The 10,132-nt window shown below is 46.1% G+C and overlaps 1 long non-coding RNA gene across 2 annotated transcripts; it reads right to left on the bottom strand.

The window, feature by feature from the left end:
• Window positions 1-401: 401 nt before the first annotated feature.
• On the bottom strand, window positions 402-6,000 carry LOC118905491. Of its 2 annotated transcripts, XR_005022234.1 has the most exons (3): window positions 5,986-6,000; window positions 4,873-5,049; window positions 402-2,073 (listed from the first exon to the last, which is right to left on the bottom strand). It is a non-coding gene; the product is annotated as an uncharacterized LOC118905491 (long non-coding RNA). The 2 variants fall into 2 exon arrangements; XR_005022233.1 differs by lacking the exon at window positions 5,986-6,000 and having other exon boundaries at window positions 4,873-5,084.
• Between the last annotated feature and the right edge of the window lie 4,132 nt (window positions 6,001-10,132).

The raw sequence follows: 10,132 nt of genomic DNA, 5'->3' as shown, positions 1-10,132 counted from the left end.
CTCAACCATAGCCCATGATTCTTGCCACCCTGGCCTGTTTCCCTCACAGCACTACTTGCCAGTATACTGCCTATTTGTCATATACATGCTCTTTTTCTCAGCTATAGTAAAAGGCCTTGTCCAGCAAGTTCAGCATTCAATCAAATCTTCAGTAACCTGACACGTAGCTGGCATTCAATAGTTGCTGAGTAAGTAGGGATGCCCACTTGAAGGCTTAAAGGTGTCAAATTTCAGATGGATTCTTTAGCCAAGACATGCTGCTCGTTGCCAACGCAAGATAGCTTAACTGTAATGTTCTGTTTAATAGGAAAGTATTGAGGTATATCCCTAACGGTTTAAGTAGACTCACACAACCATGATAACTCACAAAGTATTCCTTGCATTGGAAAAACATCATTCAATGGATTGCTCTTTCAGCCATCTTTTTATTTACAGTTTGTGTTTAATGCAAATCAATTCCATAACAAGAGAAGTTACTATGAATCAAAGCATAAATACACAAACACAATATACAATCCAAAATAGATGTACAGCATTCAGGTATGAAACAAAAGAGAATGTTCATTCACACACACAGTAGCTTGAGATCTGTTGGATATGGTTGTTCCAGTGTAGATTTCTAAAGATGGAAAAAAAATGACTTTGGTCATCAAGACTACTGTGGCCATATTAGATTTCGGAACATCTAAGCATCAGTGTGTGACCATGCGAACAAAAGACTTTAGGGAGTGTCTATTTTTAAAAAGGTTTCTGTGCATCAAGGCAGTTGTGAAAAGATCTACTTTCCAAAATCAAGCCCACTTTAGGCTTAGGACCAGGTTCTAACTATCTAAAAATATTGAATGATAACATAAAGTGTTCCAAATGTGGCTATTCCGATTCAGTTTAAAAAGAAGTATTTACAGAAAAGAGTATAAAAGTTTTTCTGAATTTAATGTAAGCAAGCTTCCAGCCTTCCCTTGCCAAATGTTTAGCTCCTTCACATGTTTGCCTTTTTAATTTCAAGATTTGTCAATCTTACCTTCAAAACAGATCATTTTTTAAATTGTAAAAAGTATTCGACATATGCAGAAATAAAAAGCATTTTGAAATTAGTTGAGATCAATGTAATTCTACTCTTTGTTATCTGTTTAGCTAAATGAATCTACTGCTCTTTTTGAATAAGAATAGTTGATAAGTATATAAGCAAAATGTACTCATTATGCTTGGATTTGGGGTAGATTCCAATCCATCATTGCCCTGGTACATATCAATGACTATATAAAAATTCAAATGCAATGTCAATCCCAAACCCCAAGGGAAAGAGTTCAGTTCCCAAGAGAACAGCAATAGCTTAACATAAAATTTTCTCTAGAGTACATCAGCATTAAATTAGTACTGCTGAAACAACACACTGAGGATTTACAGTAACACCTGGAAGTTCCTTCTAATGTACATATAAATAGAATCACAGAAGCTTTGTTTTACCTCATTGTTTTATGGTCTTATAAATTTAATGAACAAGTGAAAACTGAATCTCTGTTCCACATCCCATTCTTTATCTCTAGGTAAGATAAAATCTATTCTCACTTTCAAGGTAGAGTTTTATGTGTCCATACTTCTTAAGCCACATTTAAGGAAATCACCTCTTAACTAATTTTGGATGTTGTCTCTCTTCATCTTGTACAGGAAACTCCAGCAGATTTAATATTGGCATTCATCATCTAGTCAAACCCTTCACATGCTCTTCAAACCAATCAAATTTGGGATCCTCAACAGTTTCTGTCAATAAAATAAGGTGTGGAACTAGCAGATTCATTCAATGAAGACCTGTTTTTTTTTTCCCTTGTCACACTGGATGTCTGGATGCCATCTGAATTGGGTTTAGAGGATGGGGAAGTATAGATGTTTCTTGGCCTGAGTCTCTTAACAGTAGAGATGTAGAAGGGAGACCGAGATCACCAAGAGACTGGCTGTTGACTGCAGAGCACCGTCACTTGCCTTGGTGGTGGCATTCGCTGGATTGGGGGCAGCTGAGGTATGCTGGGAGGAATTACTTGAAGGTGTTACAACAGTTGTTTGATTTGAATAAATCTGAAATATATAAAAAGTTACACTGATCAATTTCCAACGTCACAGTTGTCTCCACATACACTTAATATGCAATTAAGATAGATGATATATTCTCAGATTGCTCTTTTCCCATTATTCCCTTACCCACATCATTTCATTCTGAATTTTTGCTTAGTCCCACCAAGATCTTTTAGTTTCAAAACCAACTACCTAGAGATACCTAATGACTGCAAGTAGCAACAACAACCAAAAACAAGCAAACAAAAATGTTCTTCAATAACTACATAACTCCCAAGAGTATGACTTTATCCTTAATTCTTCATAAAGTAATAAGTAACCAAGTTAACTAATCCAGTTTCTGATTATATTGACTTAACTGGCATTGCAAAAAAGGTTTCCTCTATTTTCCCAAGAAGGGGAGATTTTAAAGGTGCACAAATAATTTGGATTTTAAAATATGGTAATTTGAGACATGTTATGAGAATTGAGTCGTCTATCCTGGATTTGCTGGGTAACTTTCACATACCCATTTAATACAGCCTAGCGTTTAACTTAAGGGGCCCTGGGTATCTCACCTGCTCCCTTGAAATCTTGAAAATTATATATAACCCATCTCAAAAATGGCCACGATATTTGTTTTAAGTTGAAAAGTATAATATAATGAACCCCTGCCTTAAGGCAAAATGATTTCACCCAAAGCATCGTGAAGTCGGAATGACTTCACAACAGACGAGAGGGTTTGGTGTTGTTTTCACCAGCATCAGCCTTCCTGCCTGGTCACTAAGCTCACCACTGTGGCCAGGGACCAAGGTCCCCCCCAGTGTCCCAGCGCCTGAGTGGCATTATTCACCACACTATTTTCACCACACTATTTTTCAAGTCACTAAATGCACAGTCCAGCGGGGCACGTGGTAATCTCTCCTTTGTCACGGAACAAAGGCAGCTGGGAGGTTTCAGCTCTCACTGCAAGAGCGGGTTTACAACGGCTTCTGATTACAGGCGGGACCAGAACGTGGCACCAAGCAGGTCTGGCCACGTGTACATTTGGCTGCCTATCAATCCAAAGATAAAACCATTCTATCTTTTGTTGTAAACCCATAAGGTAAACCCAGCTCCTTTTGTTATAAAACCCATAAGGACATTAAGCAAGCATTGACTAAAAAATTGGTAAATCCTATCTAAAACAGACTAATTTTAAAAATCTCGATCAAGTCAAATATATCCATTGGGAACCTACCCAATAGCGTGTGCTTCCAGGAAAAAGCACTCCCACTAAAAGGAAAGCATTAATATGGTACATAATTTAAAACAGGGCTCGCTGTTTGGGGGCAAGACCTGTTTTGGGATCCCTGAAGGTAATCTGTTCTTATTCTACAAAGCTTTGGTGCATCAGGTGACTTTTTTACTAGAGCCCAGTGCAGCAATAGGAGAATCAAAGGGTCCTCCCACACCAACGGAAAAAACTGTTAATATATTAAACTGACATTAAAATTTTCCCTACCAAACTACCAAAGATTTATTTGCATAACTATTAATAAAAACCCTCTTAAATTTGGAGGCGGGGCGGAGGATCTGGTTGGAAAGGTGATGGAGTGGGCGGGGGAGAGCAGTGTTTCTGGCGGCCGTGCCCCTCCCCCATCGAGGAATGGTGAAAGGCTCGGGAGCGCAGCCGACCCGCAAGACAACAATAGGGTACAGTTACGCAGCCCGCGGAGCGGAAGACGAGGAGCGCTCCGCTCTCAGGCTGCGCTCCCAGGTGAGCCCGGCGGCTGGGTGTCTGGGGACCTGGCGCACCCAACTTTTCGGAGGAAATGCTCAGCAGACACTCAGAAAGCCCCAATGGAAGGCGATGGCGAGCCACCCGCTCGGGCACCTCTACCTACCCTCCAAGCCCAAGCTGCTGGAGACAAGTGCCCCTTCTCGCTCTCCCAGCGCCCCTCCCCCACTTGGGTCTCCCAGGCTCAGCCCCTGGCCTCCCTCGCGGCCGCCGCGCACCCACCCGGCCGGACACCGCAAGCGAGGTCGGTTCCCGGGACAGAGAATCTGGAGAGGAGGCGGCGGGGACAGGGACAAAGCCTGGCGGGGACTCGGGACAGAAATGTCCCACCCGCCGCCTGCCCAGAGCTAGCCAATCTGGCTAACACGGGGTTCCGTGGTGACAAGAGATGGACCTGTAAAGTCGCCCCCGGGAGAGCACAGGGTCAGGAGAGGGTCCCCGCCCAGGCTTCAGCCCCGAAACACGCGGGACTGAGGTGGGTTGATAGGGCCAGGTAGCCGCGGCTTCCTCGGGATCCATGAACCAACCAGCTAGGAGTGGAGAACTGACGAGAGCGGCGCCCCCGAAGGGGATCGTCCCCTCTCTTTGTGTGGTGCGCTGGGGACGCGAAGACACTCGTAGAGGGAAGCGGGGTGTTCATGGGATCCAGGGACGACCTCCCCAAAGGACCTGAGGTCTCCAGGCGCTCCAGAGGTGGGAAGCGCACATTCTCTTCCCCGCTAGCGCCTCGGACTTCTGGGTGAAAGCGGGCGGTGGGCGTCAGGCTGCCTGGTAACGGCTGCGCGGAACCTGGGGTGGGGCGGAGCCCTCCCAGCCCACGCGCGGAGGTGCTTTGTTCCCGGGGCCGCGGAAAGGGTGGAGGCAGCCGCCACTGAGTGGAAAGTGGGCTCCACATTGCCGTCCCACCAGGTCAGATTCTACTAGATTCTCTCTCCGAGTCCGGGCCCGCGCCCCGAGGTGGGGGGCGCAGGCCAGTCCCCAGGGGGCGGCCCCACCCCCCCCAGGGCGCGGACCCCAAGCCCCAGCGTGCGCCAGGACCTCACCTGCGTAGGTAAGAGCAGTGCCAGAAGCAGCAGCCCCAGTCCGAGCCTGGCCACCATCGCTCTGCCCATGTCCGCTCCGTCGGTGCGCAGCGCGTCTCACTGGATGCTGGGTGCGTGAAGGATCGCTGGCTCCGGGCGGGCGCAGGCAAGGTGGGGAGGGCGGCCGGCGGGCGGGACCTTATATACCGGGACAGCCACAATAGCCGTGACGTGGCGCCGCCCGCCCACCCGCGCTCCCCTCCTCCGCCGCCGCCGCCGCCCACCGCGCGCGCCCGCTGGCCGTCTCCCCGCATCCCGGCCCTCGCCTGGCTCCCAGCGCCCTCTCCCTCCGCCGGCCCCGGAGACCTCCGGGCGGCAGGTGGGCGGCCGGCGCCGCCGGCTGCCGGAGGGATGCTTTGTGTTTCCCCGGGCAGGCAGCGTGCAGGCTGGCACAGGCGCCCGGCACCTCCCACACACGACCCGGGGCGAACTAGCGAGCCACACATGCCGCTCCCGGGGCCGAGCCCAAGTTTCCTTTGTTTCCCCGGACCTGCCATCTTACCCCCCAAAAGAAAAGTCTGAGCCTCCCGCGCGGCGGGCAGCCTGCAGTCCCGGCTCTGACTACGGCGCGGACCCCGGGGCTCCCTCGGCTAGGGTTTTCTCAGATCTCCGCCCCAGAGGAAGGGGAACCGTGCGGGGTTTGTGGGTGTCCCGGACCTGGCGACGGGAACGGGGCGCCGGCACGCGCGTGCCCTTCCCAGGCTGGTCGGCCGGGCTGGCAGGCGGCGCCCGCGCTCAGAGCAATGTGTGTGTGCTCGGCCCCGCGCCCGTCACGCCCGCCCCTTCCCCCAGCCACTCGCTTTGTTTTTGGAGCTCCTCGTGCTCGCCTGACTGTGAGAGTTCTATGGGGCGTCCCGGGTCCCCATCCTCCCAAGAGGTGGGGAGCCGCCCCCCCGGGCGCGGACATGCTGCCCGGACACTGGTGACGGCTGAGTTTCGGTCCCCGGCGCTCCTCCCTGCCGCCACTGGCGGACGGGGGCGAGGAGACGATAACCCACCCTGAGGGGTGATCCCCCTCCCCAGCCCTAAAGGCCCCGCCGGCCCTCACCACGCAGCTTTGCTCCCAGGTCCTACCCAGGCAGCGGGAACCTCCCTGGCGGTCCCATTAGAATTCGCTGCCCCAGTGGAATTCCTGGGGACATGCTTCTTTGGTCTCTGTTGCAACGCACTTGCTCATTATCCTTTTAAAGAGCAAAAGCTTTCCGGAGAAGGCTTTTACTTTTCCATAGCTGCCATCAGGCGATTTAATGAACTGGCGCATGCAGGAGATTAGTCATTCTGCAGATTTGAGTGGAATATATTTTCTAACCATCATATTGTGAAAACTTTCAAGCATACAGTGAAAGTAGAAACTATTTTACTGGTGGAAGGTTTTAAATTTAATTTGTAGTTGCGGGACATAATCTTTTTACTTAAAGTTTGCCCAAGTGGTCTGCCGTCTTTGAAGCAAACAAGAGACCAAACATAGTAAGGCTGTAAATTTGTTTAAATTTTACTTTTGCAGAGCAACCTGGTTAAACAAGGTTTGTTTTACGGAAGCAGAGTGGCAATGGAATCCACAATAGTTGGTCTGTGACTGAATGGGCCTGTGCCTTACTGGTCAACCACTTTAACTCAGTAACTTTCCACATTTAGTATGTACTCTGGAACACTTGTATTTATGTCCTGCACCAGCGGATTTTCCTGTTCTACAGTATTATCACCTTGTATAGAAATAACCTAGCCTGTTCCAGGACATGAATGGTCTGTGGCCCAGAAGTGCCTAGTCCCAAGGCAGGGCCCATAGGAGAAGCTGCTTGTTGAACTAAATGGTGGTATTCATAGGATACATTAATTTTGTCCTGCATCTTCTTTTTTTATTCCTGCTCCCCTCCTCCTCCCTCCTCCTTGTTATTAATTTGAAGAGATGAACTAATGGAGTGGTTAAGAACAGACTCTAGAGCCAGACTGCCTTGGTCCAAATCCTGGTTGTGCTACTTTTACTTGAGGCAAAAAGCCTCCATTTCTTCATCTGTAAAATGGAGATAATAGAGCCATTATTAACTAGTTATTAAAGGGTTGTTGTATATAAAGTGTTAGAACAGTGCCTGCCTTACCCTGGGAGCTTTCAGGTGATATTTGCTCCTGCACTGAAGGTCCCAGGAACCTTCTTTGCAGCTGTGTGATTCATGAAAGACATATCAAGCACCAAATAGTACCCAAATCTGGTAAGGCACCTCATCACCAGCTAATGAGACTGCATAATTCACAAAGCAAGGCCCTTCATATCTGCCTAGCAGTTTCCCTGGGCATCCTATAAGGGGTGTTACCTGGGGCTTTGACAATTCTGTACCCTGGAGGCTTAGCTCTCCTAGGGAAGTCCTCATTACAAATCCTCCATGCCACTCTATTTCCTATATGGCAAGAAACTCAAGAAAACTGCCTGAATCTTTCCTCTAGGTTTCTTTCTGTGAATTCCTTCTTCCTGTTCATTCTTCTCTTCTGGTTTTCCATAGTTATTTGTTTGCTTTTCCCTTAGTCAATAATAGCTCATGCTCCTAAGACTATAAATTGTGAATCTCAATAGTTATCCTAGAATTTTTCTTAAAACACATTGCCAATTTCCATTTTTATAAAGAAAGTATTTCATGGAATGATCTTGTAACTGATGGAGTCCATAAATTGGCATATGTGTGGAAAGTCATAGCTTTAAGTTTTAATATTTTTTCATGAGATAGCATGTGACCCAATTTTTTGATGCTAGTTCTCTTATGAGTAAAATTAAGGGAGCAATATGTACAATTTCTTAGTGCAGAACTGTGAGGAGTGATGAAGAACCAGACTAAAGATCCAGAATCTAGGTAGACTCTGAAGTCAGACCTGGACTTGAACCCTGCTCCATCACTTTCTAGGGGTCTGACTTTGGGAGAGCTTCCCAACCTCTGACACCTCAATTTTCTCATCTGGAAAATGGGCTAATAAAACCTGCCTCACAGGGGTATGATCTTCACTGAGATAATGTGTATGGTTAGCAGAGTTCCTGGCACATAGTAAGGACTCACTAAGCTGCCACTTCTGTTGCTGTAGGGTCTATTCATTATAGTGTGGCTTTTGAAATCTTTCATTTGTATAGCAATTGCTCTTTTTCTCAAGCATCTTTGCAGGTGGTATTTTATATGTGCACCTATGAGGTCAGTAAGGCAGACCTCATTTCTGAGGCACAGAGAAGTTAAGTAACTTACCCAAAGCCACATAGCCAGTTATGGTACCTCACCTAAAGCCATAACCAAAGTTTCCTGACCAGATCCCAAGTATTTTCTGCTTTGCCAACAAGAGCAGAGACACGTCTTCCTACACCATATCCTCTTCGCCGAGCACTCAATCAATGTTTGCTGGCTGAATAGGCTAATGTTAAGGGAGCAGGTTAATTTGCTTTTTAAGGTAAAATAGTAAATCCTATTTTTAGGGGAAGAGAAGATATTACTTGACATTTTTAGAACTTGTCAACAAAATGGGTATGAAATATATTAATCCAATAAAGGATGTTTCTTCTGTGCTTTATAGCAGAAATGGTGGCTGGAATAATTAAACAATTTGTTTAGATTCTAGTCTACAATATGGTGGTGTTTATGTTCACAACACTCTTCCCCCTTATTCCGTACCACCATTAAATGCATTAAATTCCATGCATTTAATATTTTGATCTATCCTGGTTTTTTAGCTAAGCTTTGTTCCAAACCCAGGAACTCCAGCCTGCTCCAACCATGAGATGGCAGTGAAGGTGACCAAGTGAAAGAGCGTATTTGACTGAGTAGGTTCTAAGTCCTGGGGCTAGAGCTTGTTGAATCAGCAGATGGAGTCGCAGCCTGACTCTCTGTGGGGATGTGCTGCCCCCTGCTGACCAGAGGAACCCCTCAGCTCTCACTGTCAAAAAATAAAATAAAACCCCTCCTTTGTGCCGACTGTAAAAGCCCTGAATTTTTGAAGCCTTGTAAAGCTAATAAACCGCAATGAGCTTCCTTGACTATTAGTTCCTTTTTTCCCTCTAGAGACTCTCAAAGAAATTCTCTCAGGTCTTAAGCTTCAATCAAACAAGAAAACAAATGTAAAGTGTAGGAATTGTATTATTTTCAAATGCAAATTGAGTAGCAGGATGCCTGCCTCTAAGCATCCTGGGGATTTTTTTCTTAAGGAAATGAAACAAAAAGAAGTAACTCTTAATCTCCTTGGCCAGAATTTAAATTCAGTGTCTCCATTGTGTGTTGGCAAGGATGTGAGAAAGCCAGTCTTCTCATCGACACTGATGGGATTACAGAATGGAATTTGACATCTATCAGTATTAAAAATACATGTCCCCTTAGACCTAGCAGTTCTAATTTTAGGAACTTATCCTACAGATATACTTGCAGAAATGCAAAAGGGTTTTTGCAGCACTGCTTGTAACAGCAAAGGATTAGAAATCACCTAATTATCCACCGATAAAGCCCCAACTAAAGAAATGATAGCATATCCATATCACGAAATATTATAAATCATTTAAAAGAGCATAATATATACTACAAAGAAAAATATCCAAATAAATTCTTAAGTGAAAAAAAGTAAGATACGGAACACTGTGTACACTAGGGTACTATCTGTGTTGAAAGGAAGGAAGGAAAGAAGGGGGAAAGGAAGAAAGAAAGAAGGAAAAAGCTAGACAGAAAAAGAGATTATTTCCAAAGGGATACACAAGAAATTGATAGCGGTGCTTGCCTCTGAGCAGGGAGCTGGCTCGGCTAGGGCACAGAAGAAGTAAGAGCCATTTTTCATTACATACTGGTTTGTACTCTTTGAATTTTGTACATTACTTATTCACAAATAGATAAAATCATTTAAATAATGTCAATACATTCTGTGGCTGACTCCCATAAAGCAAGTGTGTGGAAAACGGATTTTTTCCGGCCCCCGGGAAAAAAATTCATTGTACCCCCCCACCTCCACCCCGCCTTCTCTCAGGAGCCCTCCTTCCATCATTCACAGGTTCTTGAACAGAAATTATAGTTTTGCCTCAGCTCATCCGTCCAATGACAACTGTGAGACCAATTCTCTCGAGTCCAGATGGTACACACACAAAAGCTTTCAGGAAAAATGAAGAACGGAGCTGTAGAAAAAATAACGAGAAATCACTTGGCAAATCGTCTATTTCATCATTTTATTCTCCCTGCGGTGCCTTGAGCAGCCGAGGCTGTTAGAGGAAGAAGAG

The sequence above is a fragment of the Balaenoptera musculus genome, chromosome 12, assembly GCF_009873245.2.
Source record: "Balaenoptera musculus isolate JJ_BM4_2016_0621 chromosome 12, mBalMus1.pri.v3, whole genome shotgun sequence".
Taxonomy (NCBI): Eukaryota; Metazoa; Chordata; class Mammalia; order Artiodactyla; family Balaenopteridae; genus Balaenoptera; species Balaenoptera musculus.
This window is presented reverse-complemented; position numbering and strand designations above follow the sequence as displayed.